Source organism: Diabrotica undecimpunctata, chromosome 7 (assembly GCF_040954645.1).
Source record: "Diabrotica undecimpunctata isolate CICGRU chromosome 7, icDiaUnde3, whole genome shotgun sequence".
NCBI classification, from domain to species: domain Eukaryota; kingdom Metazoa; phylum Arthropoda; class Insecta; order Coleoptera; family Chrysomelidae; genus Diabrotica; species Diabrotica undecimpunctata.
Window position 1 is genome coordinate 64,521,716 of NC_092809.1, and position 26,017 is coordinate 64,547,732.

Below are 26,017 nucleotides of genomic sequence, written 5' to 3' on the forward strand. Positions count from 1 at the left end.
GTCCCGAACAGAAGAAGAACTTGGTAGATTCTTGAACCAGGTATGGAGCGCTTGAGGAACTATATTTTTTTCACAAAACTTTATCAAATCTTTTTTCTTTGTATCCGAAATTAGAAGCTGTTTGGAATATAATTGAGGAATAACCAAGTTCTCATTATTATTCTCTTTGCCTTTTCTGTTAGAAGCACGACGTACAAAACTAATAATAATATTTTCATATTCATCGTTAAAATCAAACTTATAGTGTAGAATGTTCGGAAACTGTTTTTCATATTTAAAACACTTCACCTTTAACCAGTTGACCGTTTGTCCTTTTTGATCATCTTTCTTATTCTTATTAACAATAGTAAATTGCGCAAGCTTTTTTAAATCTAAGAATTCGTTATGATTAACTTTACGAGTATTATAGGAAGATTTATTTCCATTGTTCTGGCCATTTTAAAGACATTTTCACATTCGTGAACACCAAAAATCTTCACATTTTTTTTGAAACTTTCAATAGTGCCGTGCATGGAATCTACATCCATATAGAAGTGTCCACTTTCCATGAACTTTTGCTTGATTATCTGAAGACTTGAATGATTTTTAACAATATGTAAAAGCAGAGCGGATACTTAAATATTTCTATTCTGTCCTCCACACGTATCTGAAAAAATAGTTAAATGTTCTATACCAGGTAATATACATTCAAAGGCAAGTTACCAACTTCACCGCTTCCACGCTTACCATTGACTTCTTTCCAAAAATAACAAAATGCCTCATTTGCTGGAGCAGATCAGTAAATTGTAAAATTATAAAGGTTTAGCTTTCTCAAATAATACAAAAGACTTTCCTGCGATCATGGAATTTATAAAACGCTTTGCATATCACATCGCACGTTGAAAACAAAAGTGACACTATGCCAAATTTACAATTTTACAGTAGAGCATTTTTTAATTTCGGGGATAAAATTAATAAGATAAGATAAGATAATTTTGTTTTTTTAACAATATATGGCAGTTTTTTTTTCCTAATATTAGTCTTGATTTGCAATGTATTTAATGGCTAAATACATCACCTAGTGTAATATTCTGACATAATATGTCACAAGCTAAGCTAAAACTGATTTTTGTTTTTAGTGTCATTTTTGTTTTGCATGATTTGGAAAATATTTGCTAATTGTGACATTTTTTGCTTATTTATTTTGAGGAGTACACTGTAAAATAAAAGTTAAAGAAACGTTTTTTTTTTTAATTTTTAATAGAACAAATTATAAACCAAACTACTAAATTGTGAACAGAAGTGGTTAACAAACAGAAAATTAAAATTCTAAGAAATATTGTTTTCACAATAAGTTTAATTATCTTATTCTTTTAAAATGTAATTATAATAGGAATGATAAAATTGAGGAATGAGATTGGCGGTAATAAGGCTTTGGATATCATTTTTCTTGCGTTCTGATATTTCAATTTTATTAAAATATAACGGACTTAATTTTTGCTGGTCACAAATACGGTGAAAGTTCGCCGTGGAGCAATTTCTTTATAGTCGTCAAAATAGGATGTTTTGTAAAATATTTGGATATCATTATTATCGTTTTTTTCAATTTTTATAACTTTAATATCTGATAACTTTACTGCTTCTCCTTTAACATTCCGTTTTATTGCTACGCTTGCTAAATTTTTAATATGAATAAAATCTCCACGTTTCTTTGCATTTCTTATAGCAGTTACATATGGTGCCGGGACATAAATGGGACCAGACCGTAATGTCTTTTTAATCTCTTTCTCAATTATTGAATGTGCAGCATCCCCTTCATTTTGGGTATGCTCCCTAATTAAAAATTTGTGGGTAATTGATTTAAACTTTAGATTCTTAACTGCGTAAATATATATTCCAATAATATACTGGTTTTCTGCTGACCACAGCAATTATCAGAATAGAAAATTACATCCATATCTAAATCACTTCCTGCTGACTTTTTTTAAAGAAAACGTAAAACGCAGGTGCCAATCTCATTCGCTCCACGCTGACGGTCGGACTCGTCCCAAAAATAACATTCTGTATGATCTACACCTAATTCGCATATCGTAAAGTTTGAACAATTAATTTTCGATTTATAGTAGAATGTCGACGCTTCTCCATTAGGTATAATCATAACCGCCTGCAAATCATAGCAAGCTACAACAAACTCTTCAGAAATCAACTTTTGTCTTTCAGCTTTTCTTCTCTACTTTTGTCTTTTTCTTGTAAATCTCGATTGTATTCCTCTAGTAGCTCCTTCTTTTTTTTCTCCTTCCGTCACTTTATACGCCGTGTATTGATCTTTTTTCGGCACAAAGAAACTGATATTAAAATAAGAATTAAAAACTTTTCGATAGGTATGTAGCTTTACGAACTGTAAATTGTTCTTTGTAATCGTTATACAAATCTATTAAATTCTTTCCACCATCAATATACTCCCTAGATGTTTGTTTTTTTTTAAAAATGACTCTCTATACGGGGAATGCTATTTATATGGTCTTTTACGCCGTCTGTCAGCTCGTCAGATATTTTTTTATGTTTTTTGTGCTTCCCTCTGTCTTCTTCTAACAAGATTCCCTTGTTGTCCATTTTACTAATCACTGTTCTTATAGGTCTATTACTTATTCCTAAGGTATTTTTAAAAACAATTTTACAAACCTTAACTTTGGCATTATCCAACTCAAAAGTGAAGGAATGCTTGTACTTTCTGTTTGAATCCGCTTTTTTTATACTGGTATTCAGGAACTATTTCTGTCATACTTTGCACAATAAACTCTCTTTGGCGTTCAAGCGATCCCATTCCCCAATACCCTTTAAATAGCCGTTGATGAGCTTCTTGTGATATTTTTTTCCTGCATTTTAATCCGCAATGGTTTCCACAGGTCGGTCCCATTTTGCGAGATTCAATAATTCGATTTGATTTTGATACCGATACGTATTTCTGAATTTCTCCCCGTGTTTGCAGATTTTTTTCGAGATCCGGGTATATGCTAGCTGATAATCTTCGACGCGCTTGTTTAGTAGGAGGTTGATATGTTCTATCATAGTCGGAAACTGATAAAAACTCACTGTTACTTTCTTTATCTTCATCATTGTTGGTATCTGGAAATAATAAAATAAGAATAGATAGATTTTATTGAAAATAGGTCCAGCTTGTTTTAAAAAAATGAATACGACTCTGGAAACAATTTTAAAAATTCACATCGGGGGTGTCGATTAAAATAATATTTTCTTACCATTTATTGGACATGCAGTCGACTCTCTAACCGGATATTGTAGATTTGTTTCTAATGCAGGAGGCAAAGGAGGCAAATACGACTCTGGAAACAATTTTAAAAATTCACATCGGAGATGTCGATTAAAATAATAATTTCTTACCATTTGCTGGACATGCAGTCGACTCTCTAACCGGAGATTGTAGATTTGTTTCTAATGCAGGAGGCAAAGAACTAGAACTTGAAGTCGATAAGCAGGAACTACACGACGAGGATGAACTAGACGATGAGGAGGAACTAGATGATGAGACTGGAAACAGTGTTCTACTCATGTTTGTTATCTTAGTCTCTTCTTCAGATTTGTTAACATTTTCTTTGTTTTCAATGTTTTGTGCCAACGCCAATATTTTTTGTCCTCTGTTCATATTGTAAACCTACAAAATTTATTAACTAATATTCCCCCTGCGTCAAAATGTATCAATGAAAAAATTATTACGAAAATTCAATTCACTACTTTAAATATCACAAACGTTCTGATGACGTGTTCAAATGTCTCAAAAGAAAATTTTGTTTGTTCATGTATTTCAATAAGGACACCAAACAAAACATGACATCTAATAATTATCATTTTTTAACTATATTAATTACAATTTATTTAAAAAATGGTGACAATAAACATTAAATTAAACATTAAACATTACAATGGTAATACAATGGTGACACTAAACAAATAGTGTCACCATTGTAATACCATTCTTAATAGAAATTTTAATATTCATTTGGAAAAAATGTCAATAAACAAAAAGTGTCACTTTACATATTCTACTTACTTGAGATTCTCGAACTACTGGAAATAATACACTGGCATTAACCACAAAATGACACTTTTTCACTAAGAGCGCCGTGCGTACTCGAAAACATTTTGGTTACAACTGGTATAGTGTCATTATTTCAGTGACAGAACAGCTGAAATTGTCGTTAGGCAAAAGTGACATTGGCGCCATCTAGTGAAAATTAGGGGGACTACAGGCAAATAAAATAGTGCGTTTAGTGACGCTTTTGATGTAGAACTTGAATGTACAAAAAGGTGAAAAATTAAAAATTTCGTATAGTGTCACTTTTGTTTTCAACGTGCGACATGTAATTGATTTAAATTTTTTCTTATTTTGCGCTATTTCTTGGTCTGAATTTTTTTCATTCATAGCAGCATCTTTTCTGTCTAAATGACTTTTCTTGTTGCGATGCTTTGGTATTCCTTACAGGTCAAACATTGGTCTTTCTTAGGTTTGAAAAATGATATATTGTATTCTTTGCAAAAGATTCCCCTATAAGTTTTCTGACTTAAGCTTAGCAAATTGTCCTCTTTACACTTTTCCAGGAACAGGTCGTGCATTTTTTTAATATTGAGATTGCAATATAAATAAAGTCTTTTTGAAGACTTTCTAGTGTAGTGACTTTCTACAACAGGGAAGCTTTCAATGTGTTTTTTAGCTTATTCTCGTTTCCTCTGAAGTTTTATTGCCAGGAACCTTACGGCCCCTTCTATCTATTCCACTATATTTGCCAATTATTTTGCTGTTTAAAGGCGTTAATTATAGGCATATTGGAAATAGACAATGTTTTACAAAAAAATTTCTGACACACTTGAATTTTCTTTCCCATACTTGTAAAAAAGTAGGATTTTGCGTTGGATATCATTTTGCTATTTTCTCCTTTTCTCGGCCAGCGACTCTTTACTTCATTTGAAAGCACATTCAATAATATAAAATTTTTCTATCTTTGAAATGATAACATCGCATAAGTTTGGCAAAGCAACTTACGGTTCTCTTCAGAAATGTTATTTTGGTACTTAAATCGACATTTACAGCAATCAACCGTCTTCGGAATTTTATGAGCTAGCATTCTACCAGTGATACTTTTGTAGGGTTTTTCTTCAATTCGTTTGCTTTTTTCAACACGTCTTTTCCACGCAGATGGTCTTGGGGTGTTCCATCGGTTTCTTTTAGGTCCTACTTGACTATTTTCGTTTAAATTTGTTTTTCATCGGCTGCTAAAGAATAAAAAGAAGTTCTTGAAAGTAAATGATCGTAACTGTAATACGTCAGTGTTTTGTTTCGATCGAAATGAGACGTTAGTATCTTATATGCTAAAGAGAAACAAAGTGGTTTTGTTACTTTCAACAATGCATGAGAAAGCAAAAATCATAGAAGAAACCGGCAAGCCATCCATATTTTATAACTATAGTGAAACCAAAGCAAGTGTAAATACCTTTGATCAAATGTGTTCAATATAAGTTCCAGCAGAATAACACGAAGATGCCCATAATGCATATTCTATGGAATGATAAAAAATATGGCCAGCATTGGCTCTCGCATTTATAATTTTAATATCTTTAAGAGAAGCGAAAACCCTATCTCCAGATATCAATATATAATTAAGTTAAGTCTTTGTCTTGCAAAACCATGGATGCTAAACAAATATAACACCACAGGTTTACGTCGAAATATTCGTTAAGACATAGCTGAAATCCTCAACATAACTACAGTAGATGATCCAAATATGACCCAGGAAAATAAGAGGAAGACTTGTTTCTACTGTCCATGCAAAAAAAGGCGCATGGCCACCAACTAGTGCAAGGAATGCAAGAAGCCAATTTGCGGAGAACACCGATGAGATATGTTTACCCTATGTTTCTAAAAATACCAAAATATGTTTGTTTCATAATTTTATGCTTTTGTTTTTATACTGAGAATCTTAATTTTTTTATGTAGGGAATAAAAAATTCAAAATAAAAAATATAGCCTCTTTTCTATAGAGTAGTAAAATGTGCGATAGTTTCGTATTTACGCCTGGCATAAACGGTTCCGTATTCTAGGGATAAAAAATAAAATATCGTTTTTTAAATCCTACCATTTAATTTTTTTGTATAATACTTGCGCTACTTATATTTAAAGAAGCAGTTTTTTGTAGCTTAGTTTTATCAATAAATAAAGAATTTTGTATGGGTACGTTACTGAATCCTATCATTTTATTTCGTACAGCTTAAACGAAGTACCTTCGTCCCGCCTTAGTGTCGTCGCATTCTAATATTTCAACTTCCTTGTTCCTCCCACCGTAATCATCATAAATTTTCTTAAGGAATTCACCAGAGAATTATTGCTATGACAAAAATATAGGATATCTGAAAAATTTTAACAAAGCCACAAAATTATTTTCAAAGTTAAAGTAAACTTTTTTTATTAATTGTGTCAATATAATTTTAAAAACCTTGTTCTTTCTCTTTTTACTCTAATTTTAAATAAGCTTATTGCTAGTTTTTTTTCTTCTATTAAGGTATTATCATTCCAGAAGATTTCTTTTTTTTTGTTTTTCGACATTATATCGACCTTTTTTGAGTTTTCTATTTTCTCCTATTTAATTATTTTTTCTAATGCATTTTTGATCTTGTACCCACTTATTTATGTTATCTGTCTTGCGCATATTTCTTTTCTCATATGTGACGAAATATTAATAATTTATTATTTACGAAAACAGCAGTTGGATCGCCCATTTGTGATCAGGGCTCAACCTAGGCAATTACTGGAAAAATGTCATGACTGCTTAAACCATGCTCCTGTTCTTTATCAGGCCGTGCTTTTTGCCTTATTAAGGAGGGTTGACACGATCCAAGAATGCTTGGATTCCATCTTGGACCAAGTGGACTAGTACAAGTGTACTTTTATTAAGTTGGTTGCCACGGTTAAATTACTTGGATGTCAAATAACCATTGTAAAGATGGCGGAAGTGATGGTGGAAGGTGGTCTAGTGATTGCTGATATGTTAATACACGAGCTTGAAATCCAGAAAAAAGGAATAAAAAAGAAAAATATTATTTTATACACTTATAGCATCCTTGTTTTTGTATTCCTTTATCCGTACATTCCATAATGCTTCCTCAGCTTCGTATAACTCTATGCATCTAACACTTTCTCTTTCAGATTTTCTTTTTGTTTTTACTTCTTGTTTTCAATTTTTCGACACTGACGTCATTTTAATTTTACAATACCACACTACTTGGATCCAAGGAACTTGGCCAGCGTCCTACTTAACTTGAATTGAAACTGTTGATACAAGTGTACTTGGATGAACAGGTGACACGAAGTAGCTTCCAAGTGTTGCGCGCGCAACGTCCAAGCAGACTTTTCATATAGTTTACTAACACACAACAGAAGGAAAAACAGTAGTACTTGTATTTCAAGCATGCAATCACTGTAACACAAGCAGCGCATTCGTATATTTTAAAAACCATGCAAGATCAAGACTTCTGATGCATTCCATTATTTCTAATGGTATCCCATTAAGTCTAGTAGCCTTCCGTGCCTTCAGAGCACTCAACGCTTGATTTTGTCCGTCGGTGGTAAAAGTTATGGCTTGTTCAGTTTCGATGTCCAATTGGCATTTGCTGGGTGAAAACATTTCTAGGGTAATCTCAAGCTTTTTCATATAAAATACCAGAGTCTTTTACATACAGATGTATTGTAGGTACTATTAGTTGTCGTTATAGTAAAATTTTAACATTTTTATTATATATTATAAAACCATTTGCAAATAATAATGACATATTTATAAAAAACATAAAAAAATTTTTAATAAATTATCAAATGTTGAATGATTTCCAAGCAATATTTTAGTAAATTTTTTAGAATATCAGCTTTAATGGAGATATTGGTTTTATGTTCTGACAATACCTATTTTAAGTTTAATTAAGATTTTGTGTAAAAAAATTGATATCTACAACTGTATTGAAGAATCCTCCATGACAGATTTAAGCTTGTGTGATATGGGTCTGGATCCACGTCTCTCTTGGACTGTTCTCAAATGTACTTATGGTAGTGACCATCCCCTATTACCATTGAGAATCTCTTAGGTTAGCTTTGCCCCATATCTGTCTTGCCAAAATGGAATACAAATTCTGCTAAGTGGATCGATTTTGAAAATGATATAGGTAAGGCTTTAGAGAATCTCATACTGAATGATTATATAAATGATACTTTAAGTGTTTTTAATACTGTAACCTTGCAGAGTGCGGAGCTCTTCATCGCTAAACAAAGCCCAATAAAAATCATGTCTGTACCTTGGTGGAATTCGGAGTGTAACGAAGCAGTACGTGCGAGCAGAACAGCTTTTAATAGTATTAAGAAGCATAATCGTCAAAATCATCTCTAATAGTTTGTATGAAATCTATCAATGAATTATATATTAAAACTGCTGTATTTATGTATTTGACTTTTTGTCAAAGAGTCTAATTTGAAGCATTTATTATCCCTCAAATCTTTTTCCATATAGTAAGTAACAGTACATACTCAAATGTATCAAGTTTTTTAAAGTTATACTTCTATACGCGCGCTCCACGTTGGAAATTTGTACGGGTGTGAATCGGTGAAATCATTACATATGTAATATAATGAGTAAGAGAGAGACAGAATTATTTTAGACTTTTGTATTTCAAAATAATAATCTCAATAAATCACTGTATGACCGAGACCTGTCAATTTTGAAATACGTTTGTGTCATGTCTAATTGGCAAATATTTTACGTGTTTGGTTCATACGCTGGTGTATGTGAGTTCGAATCCCAATATGAATTTCCTTTTTTATTTTTGAAATATTTAAAAACCCCACGTTAATTTTATTAAATATATGTAATATACGCAAAAATGCTAAATTTTAAAATAAAATGAAAATATACAACATAATTCGAGTTGATGGTTTTTGAAGTTATACTTCTAGACGCGCGTTCTTATTATTGTAGTAGTTATTATTTCCACTGATTGATTACTTTATTTTTAATTATTAGTGTACTTATTTATATAAAATTTTATATTAAATTAATATTAAGTACATTGTTTCTGTTGTAAACAACTGACCTAAATTTGTTTTAATGGAATCTTAGGGTAGAGTTTTAAAATATTCGAACTATAATCGTAATACACATTGCCTATTTAGCCGTGATCGTCTAGTGGACTAGTTGTTCGGATCCCACGTTGTGGCCACGAAGTTATATGAGTATATTAAACATATGCGTAAGTAAGTTATGTATATTGTCATTTTTAAATACTTATGACTATTGCATTTTAATTTGTATTGTAATATTATAATGAATTATGTTGCAGTGTATTGTATTGTATTTTTATATTAATAACACAATGAACAATGAATTTTACTGCAGAGTAGGCGTAAAAAATTTTTTTTGCATTCAACTCCTTTCATATATACCTAATTCTGTTTCTCTTTCTGCTTTCTCTTACCTATAGCATTACATATGTAATGATTGTGCAGATTGACTCCCATAAAAATTTGTAACGGCGAACGCGTGTATACAAATATAACTTCTACCGGCCGTCCCACTCGACTGCCACACCAGTTTTTTTTTTATGTAAACCATCAGCTTCGGACCTTGTTAAAGGTTTTTCATCTTTGTTTAAGAAAAAATGATATAAACAATGTTTAATGTCTTCATAATTTTCCTTTAAGGATTTCACAACATCGGAACGAGAAGACCACTTGGTGTCACAAATAGATTTAATGCTGAAGTGTTTTTAATGCATTCCACTTGCATAATTAATTAAAAAATTTAAAAATTAAAAACTTAGTTTTCGGGCCCCAAAAATTACGGGCCCTAGGCACGTGCCTAGGGTGCCTAGGCCTTAATCCGCCCCTGAACAGGTGGTAAAAATAGAAAAACCAAAGAATCGGTTTTAGTTATGTTAAATGAAACCAATTACATAAGAAATTTCTCTGCAGAATGCAGTAGATTCTGGTTATTCAGATTAAAAGAGGAAATCAAGGAAAAGAAAATACCACTATCACACTAAAACACAACTTATATAGGGCATAAAGAAAAGTTTGTAAAGCCTAAAAAGGTAGAAAAAACCTGTTAACGAATATAGAAGTTTAAGTAAAATAGAAACAGAACAATGGACTAAATATATAAAAGAATTAATTGTACAAGGGAGATTATTATTATTATAACGAAAGAAAAACAAACACAAAATGAAGATGAATCAAACATTGAAATGAAAATATAAATCTCAAAAATCGACTAAGGAACACATGTAAATGAAAAAACAGAAAAGCCCCAAGACTCGATGGATAAACGAATAAACTTTTAAATGTGGAGAACGCTGATGGAAAACGAAGAGAAGTTTTTTTTGGGAAATAATATATATACCCACTATGTACTAGACCAGTAGAGGACAAGTATACCGATACCATTATCCTAGAGAGGAAATGAGAAATATATATAAATATATAGTAATGTTCAGTATTGTTTTAACATTTCGATTTTCTAGCATTGGTATAATGTGACCAAACCATCTAGCTCTTTGGGCTCGTAATTTTGCCCCAATTGCTGGTTTTCCATACATCCTCATTATTTATTTATTCGTTCCTCTTCTCCAAATATTCTCTTGCATCTTTTTTACTCCTAAGAGTTTTCTCACCTTTCTTTTCCAGATCTCCACTTTCTTTTCTTCCTGCTGCTTCATAATCCACGTTTCACTGGCATACATTACTGTGGGTCTGATTATTGTCTCGTAGACTCGCAGTTTAACTGTTCTTGACACATTTTTTTCTTTTAGTAGTTTATTTAGTGACCCTATCGCTCTGCTTCCCTTCAATAATATTTTGTCTATCTCTTTTTGTTCTTTTCCCGTGTATGGTTACTCCTAACTATTCAAATTCTGACACTTTTTCAAAACTATAGACAGTCTCTGCTCCTTTTATTTTGATATATTTGTTATTATTTGTTATGTCTCCTCTTATTTCCATATATTGCGTTTTTGTTTGGTTTATTATTAATCCGTATCTTTTCGCTTTTTCTTCAAATTTCTGGAAAACTTTTTCTAAATGTTTTTTTTTGTTCTCGCTAGTATCACCACATACGCGTACGCTATGCACTCTTACCTGCTATTGAAAATAGTCCTGTTTATGCTTATATATGATCGTCTTACGATTTGTTCTAATACTAGGTTAAATAAATTCGTTGATAGCGGATCCCCTAGTTTAAAACCTCTATTCACTGTGAACTGTCTTGAAAAGCTTCCTGCTATTGTTACCCTATTTATCGTGTTCCTAAGCGTCATTCTCACTAGCCTTATAAGTTTTTCTGGTATTTCTAATATTCTCATGGCCTCATATTATGGCATCTTTCGATTTAGAGATATATAGTCATATTCATATGGCTGTTTAAAATCGATAAACAGTTTTGTTCGTAGCTATTATTTTAACATACTTATTTGATCAGTAGTTATTCTTTCTGATCTAAAACCTCCCTGGTATTCTCCAATCACTTTGTTATCATATTTTATTAATCTTTGCAAGTATTTTATAGACTACTTCTAAATACTAATACTACTTCAAAAATAATATTTTTTACTTGTGTTTTTGAGCCTTGAAGATCGTAATTTTGCGTTTTTCTCAGTTTTAAATTATTTGTTTAAAAACTTGTTTAAACAAATTGAAACAACTTTTCACCTGGGCGACCTCTTGAACCTTATTATGAGGTATCTCATGAAAGTAGTTATGCAAAAAAGTCTTATGGGAACTGTTATTGGGTACCGTTCATCTTTGTTATATCTAATTGTTATAACGTTATATCTAATCCTCATTTTTATGTTAAATTATGGAATATTATAGTCTCTTTAGTACCTTTGTGCATCAACCATTCGTTTGTTCATAGTCGATTTTCGGCAACAAATACGTCAAATAATTAAATGCTAGTCTATGTGTACTTCAATCATATCAAATACAACAGTGAATCAAAATAATGTATAGTCAAATATGTTTGTTTGGCGAGAGTTTCAAACTTGGGTTATTCTGGTAATTGAAATATTCGTGTGTATTTGCATATTTGCACGCAATATGTAGTTTATTTTTAATCACTAGAGTAATTAGGATGTTGTTACTAAATGTTTCTACAATCGTTTTGTTTTAACAGGTTGTTTTATGTATGATATACGGAGTTTAATATTTTTATTGATATTTTCATAACATTTCATTTTTTAACTAAACAAACGTCTACGAAGGTATTTTAAGTAATATTTCGATATAATTATAAGAAGTTATGTACTCGGAGCACATATTTAAAGTTCAGTTATTTAAAAAATCTTTTTTAGTCCAGTCGGGTTAGACGAAAAAAAGGCCTAACCTTGTATGGCGAGCTGCTTCAAATTTTATTATTTTAACCTTTGGGGGGTTCAATAATAGTGTAAATTTATAATCGCAACTGAATCGAGCCATTGCGGTAGCCGCTATCTTGAATTTTAAAATCAAAACAAGAACCATTTTTGCTTAATATCTCCGTAATTTTCAATTTTTCGACAAACATGGTAGGAAGGGAAATTGTTGTAAATATAATTTCCTACAATTTTGTTTTTACAAATTTTTTCGCTTTAGAAAGTACTCTTAGTATTACTGGAAGTTCGGTCTATAAGAACGAAATGATATAGAAGAACGGTTAGTGCAGTTCTGCTAAGAGGAAAAATTTGTAATTTTAAATACATGGTTTTGTCCACCAAAACGCAGACTATGTACTTGGAAGGCTTCAAGTGATCAAGGAAACAATATTAGTACAGCACACAAAAAATAAGAATATCGTTAATATGAGACGATTCTAGTTTATATAGTTTTGTGCAGTATTTGTTGCAAATATCCAGAACCGCGTACATATTACCTACCATATTATCTGTTTTAAATTTGTTTCTATACTACAAGGAAAATTCAGATCGAAAAAAATGTCCTACACCACACAGAAAAACTTGAAAAAACTCAGTCACGTTGGTCAAGTTTCTAACATAACGCACCACTGTCATATTATAACTAAAAAGTTATCACCAGAAACGACTTTACTGGAATATTTTGTGGGAATATTCAAGTTTAAACAAAGGCAATAGAAAACTAGTAGAGTAGAGTATTTATTTAACTACATATCATATACAAATATTGTTTGTAGCTAGTCAAAAAAAAACATACATAGTATTAAAAAAGGAATATAAAACGTAACTTAAATAATACAAACAAGAACACATATGAAACAGAAAGTTATTTATGGCAAAGTTACGGTAAGCAGTTCAGTGGATGTTCTGCAATGAGTCATATATTCTTCTGAGCAGTAAAAACAATGTTTTAGAAGATATTTTTTTATAACTTTATCGAAACTATTACAATTTAGCTGTTTAATACTTTTTGGTAAAATATTGTAATAGTTATAATTAAGACTATTTTTTTCTGAAAGACTTAATCTACAGCGATTTGTTCGTAGGTAGTGACAGTTTCGCGTATTGTGAACATGGACATCAGACTGCTTTATTTAATGGGCACGTTTTCTGTGAATTTCAGTTAAAACTTAAAATATCAACATAGTAGGTAACGGCATAATTTTGAATTTGATAAAGAAAGGTCGGCAGTGCTCTAAATAACTAACCCCTGCTAAAATCCTGACAGCTTTCTTTTGTATTCTAAAAATTTGAAGTGCATTTATTGAATTGCCCCATATAATTACACCATAGTTTAGGTGAGAGTGGAATAAAACAAAATATGTCATTTTTAATGTTTCAAAGTTAACAACCCTTGCTAGTTGCGAATAACAAATAATGAACTTGATAGCTGTTTCTTAAGATGTGAGATATGAGCGGACTAATTGAGTCGATTATCTATGGTTATTTTAGGCGAGCGGTTTACCCCTATAAGCAGAGCATCAACCGACTAAAATTCTTTTTGCATTTCTAATGCACCAAACCTTTTTTATTCGATTCTATATATTTTTCCCCAAATGAAATGTATTTTTTTTAAATTTTTACAAGTGGGCCGGCAATTGTTATTAACAAATAACTTATACAAAAAAGCAATTTTACCGAATTGCTTCGGAATCAATTTTTTAGCTGTATCTCATCAAAATAAACACTTTTTCTCTCTTGATAATTTTTCGAAAAATACTTCCTTTTCGAGTTATTTGCATTTTTTTGTTGAAAAAATGCCTTAATTAGTGATTTTTGGGATTTTTTTTCTAAAAAACTACTAAATGAATTGAAATTCTACAAATAGCTTTATAATCTTTAAACCGTAGAGTACAAGTTAGAATATTTTGACAAGGATAATTTTTTTCTATCTTGCTAAAAACGTGGACCCAAATATTTCGAATATGCCTTTCGAGCAGTCTACCGCTAAGTGTGTTATAGTATATCGAATTTAGTTGAATTCATTGGAAATTATATAAAAAAAAATATTCATTTACCAATAGAAAGCAATAAAAAGTTGATTATTTCTGGTGCTTTCGAACCTCGAAGTAGAGCATATGTGATAGAAAATAATCAGTATTATGATTCAAATTTAGAATGTAATCACTTAGAAGTAGATACTATTATTTTTCACGCTTTTAAATTACAACAGCAGCATTTGGATAAAAAATTCAAATTATTGTTAAATCTCCAGACACAGATATATTTATTTTACTTTTATCTCATTATCATGATTTCACAAGTGAACCACTTTTATGGTTTCACACAGAAAATATTGTAAAAAATGTGGATCGTTCTCGATATATACCTGTACATCAAATTGCAAAAGAAATTGGAACAATAATGTGCAACCGTATCCTAATAATGCATTCTATAACAGGTTGTGATACCACAAGTTCATTTTATATTATGGGAAAAAAGAAGGCTTATAAAGCTTTGCAGAAATTAACTGATAGTCAATTGGAAAAATTAAGAAATTTGCCTACTTTACCTTTAGATGAAGGACTTACAGTTTTGACTCTATTTTTATCTAAACTGTATGACCCTCAAAATAAATTTAAAAAATATCATGAATCCATAAATGAATTAAGATATAATATTGCATTAAAAAAATGCATCTAATGAAAAATTACCACCTTCGAAACCAGCATTATTATAACATTACTTAAGAGCAAAGTGGCAAATAAATGAATGGATTCAAGCAAAAAACAATATTATTTCATCTCTTGATCCATTAACCCATGGTTGGACATTGGAAAATAATTGTTTCGATTTTAATTATTTTGAATGCGAAACTAGTTTAGATATGTTACAAAAGTATTTCTGCTCATGTATCGGAAAATGTTCTACGAAAAATTGTAATTGTATTTCCTATAATTTAGAATGCTGCTCAGTATGTGCATGTACACCAGAGAATTGTAAAAATGTTAAAGACGACTCTATTGAAGGCAATGAAATCAGCTTATTAGATGGAAATCCTGTTGCTGTTGACGAAAATTTTCAAATTATTGACAATGACAACGATGTATAATTAATATTATATTTTAATTTGATTATATTTTTCAATGAAAATTAATTATATATTGCTTAATGTAATTCACTGTAATAAAACATTCAATAATATATATTAAAAGAAAAATTACATTATTATAGCATTGTAAAAAATTAGTTTTAATTGTTTTAATTATAATGTCTATATAAAAATAATTAGAAATATCTTTTTTTTTTAATAAATTGTACGTAATATTTCTATTGAATTAATTTTTTAAAATTAAACAAATATTTCTACGCGCCGCACGCCTGTATCGCCGCATCTGCTGTACACACTTAGCGGTAGACTGCTCGAAAGGCGTATTCGAAATATTTGGGTCCACGTTTTTAGCAAGATAGAAAAAAATTATCCTTGTCAAAATATTCTAACTTGTACTCGACGGTTTAAAGATTATAAAGCTATTTGTAGAATTGCAATTCATTTAGTAGTTTTTTAGAAAAAAAATCCCAAAAATCACTAATTAAGGCATTTTTTCAACAAAAAAATGCAAATAACTCGAAAAGGAAGCATTTTTCGAAAAATTATCAGGAGAGAAAAAGTGTTTATTTTGATGAGATACACCTAAAAAAATTGATTCCGAAGCAATTCGGTAAAATTGCTTTTTTGTGTAAGTTATTTGTTAATAACAATTGCCACTTGACAAATGACAAATACACTTGTAAAAATTTAAAAAAAAATACATTTCATCTTGGAAAAATATATAGAATCGAATAAAAAAGGTTTGGTGCATTAGAAATGCAAAAAGAATTTTAGTCGGTATATTCTGTTTCTAAGCGTATTTTGAGGGGTAAACCGCTCGCCTATTTCCAATAGTTTAACAGCCTCTTTGTTAACTAGATCATTGTATAAATTACTTGCAGATATAACCAAATTTTGCGTTTTATCAGAGTTAAGTTTTAGTTTGTTTGCAGCAAACCATGAGCTAGATTTAGTAAAAACTTCCTCATGAGACATTTTTAAATCATCATTATTTTTTACTGACATAACGTATGTCGTATCATCTGCGAATTGTATGGTTTTGTACGAAGATATGAGTTTAGGCAGATCGTTGACATAAATAATAAACAAAAGAGGTCCTAAGACCGAACCTTGTGGGCTCCATGTTTTACGGATAGAAAATCGGAGAGATGACCTTTAGACACTACCGCCTGCTGTCTGCCACATAGATAAGAAGTTATAAGCTTAAGAGATAGTAATTTAATTTGTGGAGCAAAATGTCGTGTAAAACGCAATCAAAAGCCTTCGACAAGTCGCAAAAAGAAATTGGTATGCGATTGCCGCGTTCAAGCCCCTTAATTAAATACCGCGTTCGTAGTAGAACGAGCACTTCTAAATCCATATTGTGAGTTGCTAAAGTAATTATTTGATTCAAAATAGGAATAAAATTGTTGTTTGATAACCTTTTCATTCACTTTCCCAAAAGTAGAAACAATGTTTATGGGTCTGTAATTGTCAGTTTTTGAGGAATCACCTTTTTTGTAGATTGATAGTACTTTTGAGTATTTTAGTAATTCTGGAAATACTCCAGTTGATAGAATTAAATTAATAAGATGAGTGAAAGATGTTACAACTATTTGGTAAGTTTGTTTTAAAATTTTGCTATTAATCTCGTGAACGTCCCTACAATTAGAATTACTAAGAGACTTTATTATTTGAGAGACCTTTTCTTCCAGAACGGGCCGAAAAAAAGGAATTGCTCGGAGAAGGACAATTTCTACAATTGACAAGTACATTGACGTTAATAGTGGGAAGAGATGTAATTATATTCTCGGCAATTGTAGTAAAACATTGATTAATTTCGTCTGGAGGTAGATCAGGTTGTACCGAACTGGATCTTATGTAGTTTCTTTTGAAATTTGCTATTTTCCAGCAGTCTCTAGGTTTATTATTGGAATTAATTATAAAATTACAGTAAGCTGACTTTTTAGCAATTTTTACTTGCCGATTATATTCAACTTTTTTTTGTTTATATTCTTTGAACAAATCGGGATCCTTAGTGGCATCTGCAATGTGTTTAATAAGAGAAATATTAGATCTGTAAGACCTTAATTCATTATTAAACCATTGCACAGGTGTTTTTTTAGCCATTTGTCGTCCTTTTTTTAGTGGAAAATACTGTAATAATAAATTGTTATTAGTTTCGGTAAGAAAGACTGTCAAAGAATCAGGATCATTATTAATATCGTAGAAAAAGTCCATGTTTGTACTAGCTAGCGCACGTTTGCTTCTGTAAACCAGAAGAAGTAATAAACCGTTGAAATGTTTGATTAGTGTCAACAACTTTATGCTCAGAGTCAATAAATAAAAATTGAGCTCGATGGTCAGAAAAACAAGGTTCAAATACGCTCACTCTGTAGATATTTTCAGAAAAATTTGTCATAATGTTGTCAATGCAACTACTGGATTGGAATGTGATTCTAGTATAATCGTTTATAGTTATTTTTAGACCAAAATATGTTAATAGATTTTGAATATCAAAAAATGGCCAGATTCAATTTTAAAATTTATATTAAAATCTCTAAGTATGATTAGTTTGTCTGCTTTACTAAGCAAGGATGTTATGACATTTTCAAAAGTCACCAAAAATAAGTCAAAGTCACCCTTACCCGATCTGTATACAGTTAAAATATTGGTTTTTATTGAAGGTACATAAATTGCACAAAACTCAAAACTTTGATCTACATTATATTCATTTAAATTAAGAGAAGAAAACATAGGATTTTCTTTTACATAAATTGCAACTCCGCCTTGTTTTTTTTACTCTACAAAAGAAATTAGCTAATGAAAAGCCGGAGATGTTAATTAATTTTAAATATTCTTCACTTAGCCAGTGCTCCGAAAGACGTCATATAATTTTTGATCCGCAAGAAAAGCATTGATCATATCGACTTTATTTGAAATACACTGCAAATTAACATGAAACATGTTTATCGTACCTTTTCGAATTAGTCTATTTTGATAAAAGTTTGTAGAAGCTTCTAGGTTTCTTCCTCCGTCTTCTTTTTGTGCTGAAAATTTCTGTTGAAGTTAAATCTCCTAACGGCAGCTTCTTTGGGCCAAATATTAGGACTGTAGACTTCGTCAATTTTATCGAAAGGGAAACATACCTTATATGTGGAGTATTTGTCAGTTCTATGCCATTCGACGCATAGTTAAAAGTAATATCGCACTATCATAAGAAAGGAAATCCTCTAGTAGTGACTGGACTGAAAGGACGTTAAATCGTATTAGAACCTTTGTTCTGTTAGTTTACTTGACTATAAGTTACAAAAATGTTTATAGCAAGTTATAAGTACAAATTACATATATAAAACATTACAAAAAATTGAACAAAACATTAAAAATATTTCAAACATTAAAATAAATATAAAGCGTACAATATAGACAGCGTAATATAATTAAAATAATAAATTTGTTTATTTTGCATTCATAGATACACTTTCGTAATATTCACCTAGTGTATAAAGACAAATGGACACATATTGTGGATATATTAATGTTTTTAAATTTTTAAGGAAGTTTATTATAAAGTTGTTCTATGTCATGTTCACTTCCTACTTATTTCTAAATGTACTGGATACGGATCAGAACCGACAAATACTCCACATATAAGGTATTTTTTGCTTTCGATACAATTGACGAAGTCTACAGTCCTAATATTTGGCCCAAAGGAGCTACTGTTAGGAGATTTAACTTCAAAAGAAATTTTCAGCACATAAAGAAGACGGAGGAAGAAGCCTAGAAGCTTCTACCAACTTTTATCAAAATAAACTAAACCTACAAGGTACGGTAAGCATGTTTCATGTTAATTTGCAGTGTATTTCAAAAAAAGTCGATATGATCACTGCTTTTCTTGCGGATCAAAAATTATATGACGTCATATGTTTTTCGGAGGTGAAAGAAAATTTAAGTGAAGTGAAAAAAATAAAGAAAATTTAAAATTAATTAGCAGCTCCGACTTTTTATTAGCTATTTTTTTTTTGTAGAGTAAAAAAGAAACAAGGCCGAGTTGCAATTTATGTAAAAGAAAATCTTATGTATTTTTCTCTTAATCTAAATGAATATAATGTATAACAAAGTTCTGAGTTTTGTGCAATTTATATACCTTCAATAAAAACCAATACTTTAACTGTATACAGATCGGATAAGGGTGACTTTGATCGGCAGCTTACTCTAATTTTATTACTAATTCCAATAATAAAACTAGATACTGCTGGAAAATAGTAAATTTAGAAAGAAACAATACAAGATCCAGTTCAGTACAACCTGATCTACCTTCAGACGAAATAAATCAATTTTAACTACAATTGCAGAAAATATAATAACATGTCTTCTTACTATTAATGTCGATGTCATCTTTAATTATAGAAATTATTCTTATCCGAGCAAGTCCTTTTTTTTCGGCCCGTTGTGAAAGAAGAGGTCTCTCAAATAATAAAGTCTCTTAGTAACTTTAATTGAAGATACGTTTACGAAGAACCTTAGCAAATAATTTTATTACCTTTTTTCTTAAGTTTATAACTTCTTATCTATGTGGCAGATACTAGGCGGTAATGTCTAAACGTCATCTCTGCGATTTTCTATCTGTAAAACATGAGTCCCACAAGGTTCGGTCTTAGGACTTCTTTTGTTTATTATGTATGTCAACGATTTGCCTTAATTCATATCTCTGTACAAAACCGTACAATTCGCAGATGATACGACATACGTTCTATCAGGAAAAAATAATGATGATTTAAAAATGTCTCATGAGGAAGTAATTTACACAATGATCTAGATAACAAAGAGACTGTTAAACTATTAGGAATAACCATAGATAATCGACTAAACCGGTCGGTTTATATTTCACAACTTAAGAAAAAGCCATCAAGTTTATTATTTGTTATTCGCCAACTAGCAAGGGTTGTTAACTTTGAAACATTAAAAATGACATATTTTTCTTTATTCTACTCTCACCTAAACTATGGTGTAATTATATAGGGCAATTCAATAAATGCACTTCAAATTTTTAGAATACAAAAGAAAGCTGTCATGGTTTTAGACGGGATTAGTTATTTTAGAACACTGCCGACCTTTCTTTATCAAATTCAAAATTATGCCGCTACCTACTCTGTTGATATTTTAAGTTTTAACTGAAATTCACAGAAAACGTGCCCATTTAATAAAGCAGTCTGATCTCGATGTTCACAATACGCGAAACTATCACGACCTACTAACAAATCGCTGTAGATTAAGTCTTTCAGAAAAAAATAGTCTTAATTATAACTATTACAATATTTTACCAAAAAGTATTAAACAGCTAAGCTGTAATAGTTTCGATAAAGTTATAAAAAAAATCTCTTATAAAACATTGTTTTTACTGGTATGAAGAATATATGACTCATTGCAGAACATTCACTGAACTGCTTACCGTAACTTTGCCATAAATGTTTTTCTGTTTAATATGTGTTCGTGTTTGTATATATTTAAGTTACATATATGTTTTATATTCCTTTTTTAATACTATGTATTTTTTTGACTTGCTATAAACAACATTTGTATCTGTTATGTAGTTAAATAAATACTCTACTCTACTATACTCTACACTACTTTACTCTACTCTACTCTACTCTACTCTACTCTACTCTACTACTATAAACTGTCTCTTATTTTTTGTGTTGTGTGAGTAAATATCACTGTTATATAAAAAATTCTTTGATTCTTATGAAATAATATAAATAATTCCAAAATGTAAATTCCATACAATATTAATATATTTAAATCCTTAAATAGGTTTTTACAAGACCAACCATACGAAACACCTGCAATACATCTTCCAATATACTTTTGGGCCTTGAAAACGTCCTTTATATTAGGAGAGCCACCCCAGACAGTTATACCATAACTCGTTGTCGACTGTATTTTCAGCAAAATAAAAAAAACGAGTCTAGTGCAGACTAAGTATTTTACCCAAATTTCTCAATTGATAACACTTGGTGTTCAGTTTTTTACACACATTTTTGAACAATGAGTCTTAAAAGATAAATGAGAGTCGAAAGTCACTCCTACCATTAATGGCAATACTTAGATCAGGTTTAGTAGAACTGGCACGGGATGCAAATACTACAAAATTAGTCTTGTGAACATTGAACAGGAGCGACTGATTACTGGACCAATCAGAGAAGATCTTCAATGAATTGATTATTTTATCTTGTATATAAATGCATCAGACATTACACATAATAGTTCATTAATATGCAAAATAAATATAGGCTCAATATGGTGCTCTGTGGTACTCCATTCTTTTTCACAATCGAAAATTTTGAAGTTATTTTTTTATTTTAACCATTTGGTGTCGGTCTTTCAGATAGGATAAAAACCAACTATGGACAACTCCCCTAATATCATATCTGTGCAATCTATCGAGGAGTACATCGTGTTGAACAAAATAAAAAGCACGACTGAGGTCATAAAACATGGTCACACTCTGTCATGACCCAGATGTACTTCAACCTGTACCCTTAACGATCCATGGTTTATCAGCGATACAGCAATTGACCTAGAGGTAATGGATTTTGACAAGAGCTATGAGTCATGCCGATTCAGTACACAAGTTAACCTGTTATTTACAAGGTCATAGCTCATGTCAAAAGCCATTACCTATAATTCGTTGCGGACCCGACAACCTCATGAGAATTTGAGAGGAATCTGGACTCGAAAAAGTAAAGAAAAATATTTTTCACGCTTACGGGATTTATTATAATAATTTGTACGTATTAAAATGGAAGATTTGCGTTAAACGGTATATAAACATTAATTAACATAAATAATAATTTACATCTGTTTCTTAAATCTTTAAACCAAAAATAGTAACTATATTTTAAAGTTATAAGACTTTCAAAGGAATGTTATTATTTATTCATAACATGCTGCACAAATAAAATGAGTTTATTTAATGTATATTGTGCCTCAAAAGAGAATCTCAAAACGAATATTTTCAATAACAAGCAACTCAAGCAGATTGTTTATCTTATGTACACGTAATTAATACAGCCCTTTTTCCTCCTTCATCATGTTCCACCAACAAAAGATAAAATCGTCTTTTATGGCATTTACCCATTCTGTAAGCCCTTTTTCCTTTAAATAGGTATTTTTGAGTTACGCATTCTGGCATTCTTCTCAAATGTTTCCAAGGGGAGAAAGGATTTACTTTATTAAATTTAATGAACTTTATTGCGATAAAAGTTTACGTTCCCCTCCATTTTATTTTTCATTTATATTTATGTTACCGTCTGTATTAGGGATGCTTAAAATTCTGGAGGAATGCACAAAATTAAAATATTTTTTCATAACGTTCACTTTCCCCTTGTTTTTGAGAAATTCCCTGCTTTTTAAAGGGGCAGCACTGATAAGTCGCGAAACTTCTTATTTTTCCAGAGTTACCTCCCTAATAACATTTGAGGGTATTATAAGCTGTAACTTTAATTTCGAAGGCCGAATGGTACAATTTCTTTTTCCTTACTGGATAGTCTTAATAATTATCTTATTTATAATCCCACAATTTGCATTCATTATATAAAACAATACAAGATTTTTAGCAGTTTCAAAAAGTCAGTAAAAACAAATTATAACCATAAATTATCCCTAATAAACTGTTTCTAACAGCGTTGCCCAATTTTCCAAATATTTTTGACTGTAGGAAAAAGTAAATATAATTAAATATTATATTTAAATGAAATTAAGCAACAATTAATTCGAATATAAATTGTATTTTATAATTGTTATCTGACGTTACGATTTTCACTTCGGAAATCTTTTTTAATAAAAGTTTATTTTAAAGTAATGAGTTAATATTATAATCAATAGTTGTTTGGAGGTTCTTCTTCTTATTGTGCCGTCTTCCAACCAAGGTTGGATATCACTTCTTTAAACGCTTCCCTATCTTTTGCAACGTGAAATATCTGTTTAATACTGAGGTTAGTCTAATCTCGGATATTCTTCAGCCACGATTTCTTCTTTTTTTCAAGCCTTTTCTTTCCTCTACTTGTCCTTGCATGATTGTTTTTTATTTTGAAACGCATATTTACAATCTACTTATAAACAGTACATTAACACTTTGACTACTACGTGTTTCATACATAATACACAACAGCTACTCTCCCTGAACCTATGTGTATGAATTTGACACACGAGAGTAGAACGTATTCAAGCGACGGTGTATGTGGACCGAACCCATTTGTAGTGTACTTATACGTGTATTATTATTCCTTTAGGCTGTGGTATCCAATTTTCAATGTTAGTTCGGTAATCCTAGCATACTCAGATCGGCAACATTGTAGATAAAATTTGGAAAAATAAGTGATTGTGAAGTTGATGATTCTCCAAGAATTAGTGACTGCCATTTGCAAAGACAATAATGTTACAAAACCTTAACAAACACATAAACACACCATAGGCTGGAAGAATATGACAAAAGAGGACGATGTGTCATATGTTACAGTACAAGTCTACTCTTTCTTACATGATGACGTATAGAAAAGTCTACTCTTTCTTACATGATGACGTATAGAAGAGAGTATTAATCGTTTCGAAGTATGTGGCCTAAATACGATGTTTTTCTTATGTTAATTATGTTCATAAGGTTTCTGCTATGTTTAATTCGCTTTAACACTTCCTAATTTGAGCTTTTTGCACTCCAAGGAATTTTAGGAATATTTTTATCCTCCCACATTTTGAGCCCTTATTTTTTTTACGGATTGGGCTTTTAGAGACCAAGCGTTTATCCCACATAGCAGTTGCGGCCATACATAACATTTTTGTAATTTAGGATTTTTAATATTGCTACTGGAATTTTATCAGGACCAGGCGTTTTATCCTTTTTTATTTCCTGTTTCACCCATGATATTAGACTTTGTATATTTTTATTAGTTGGTAATGTTTTATTTATTTATTTGTTTCTTCCCCATTATCTGTCAAGTCGTTGATGTATTTCTCTCAAGTTTGTTGTTTTTCTTCTTCTAATAATTTGAGATCTCCATTGGAGTTTATTATAACTTGTTTTATTCTCTTTCGTGTATAACTCGTAATTTCTTTCAGTTTTTTATATATGTTGGTTATGTATGTCGTACTGCATATTTTTTTTTTATTCGCACAACAGGCCTAGGGGCATTTTAATAAACATAATCCCAATTTTAACTAATTACAATTATTTTAAACAAAACTTTACCTTAATATGTATATACAACATTCTTAACTGCTCTGAAGGACCTTGTGGACAATATTTCTCCATTCGCTTCTATTTTGTGCTTTTCTTTTCCATTCCCTCACCTTCACGTGTTTAAGGTCTTCCTCCACTTTACTAATCCACCTCGTTCTGGGTCTACCTCTTCTTTTGGAGCCGATTAGTTTTCTGGTTATTACTAGTTTAGGCATTCTGTTTGCTGCCATTCTTTCCACATGTCCCAACCATCTGATTCTTTGTGACTTGACGAACTTAGTAATGGTAGGTTCTTTGTATAAAGCCATTAATTCGTTGTTGGTTCTTCTCTCCCAACCATCTTCTGTCTTCCATCCTCCGAATATGCGTCTCAATATTTTCCTTTCCCATCTTTCCAGAGTATCCTCTTCCTTCTTATTTAATGTCCATGTCTCACCGGCATATGTTACGGTGGGTCGAATTACTGTTTTATATATTCTGAGTTTACCTTGTCTAGAAACGTATTTTGAGTTCAGTAGGGCTCTTAAACTAGATAATTTTTTATTCCCTTTTGCTATTCTGGCTTTGAGCTCCCATTTCTCTTTTCCATTTTCATCGAAAACTACACACAGGTATTCAAATTTGTCTACCCTTTTAAAACTATAGCTTTTACCACTTACAGACCTCACACTAAAGTCTTCTTTTTTCCCTTCTGTCCCTCCCATGATTATATATTTGGTTTTGTCTTCATTTATTTCCAATCCGAATTTCTGTGCTTCTTCAATGATTTTCTTCACAACTCTTCTTAATTCTGTCTCGGTTTTTGCTAGGATCGTTAGATCGTCAGCAAATGCCAAGCACTGGTGCTTATTTTTCATGATCGTTTCTTCCACCTTCATGCTGCATTTTCTGATTACAGTTTCTAACACTAAGTTGAATAATGTAGTGGATAAAGGATCTCAAGCCTTTTGCAACCGTACATTAATCTGATATGTGACCCTGCCAAGCAATTTCACACGTAGAGTTATTTAGTGTCATTTTAACTAGCCGGATCAGTTTCTTTGGTAAACCCAAATGTTCCATTGCTCGATACATTTTGACTCTATCAACTTTATCAATATGCTTGTCTAAAATCTACAAACAAAACATGCAGGGGAACTTTACCTTCATAATAAGTCGTTTGTGTCTCCTTTAATGAGAAGATTTGGTCTACAGTAGATCTATCCTTTCTAATGCTGGCCTGATACTCATGTAGGATTGTTTTCACGTACTTCATATTAAATTATCCTATTTCTTTG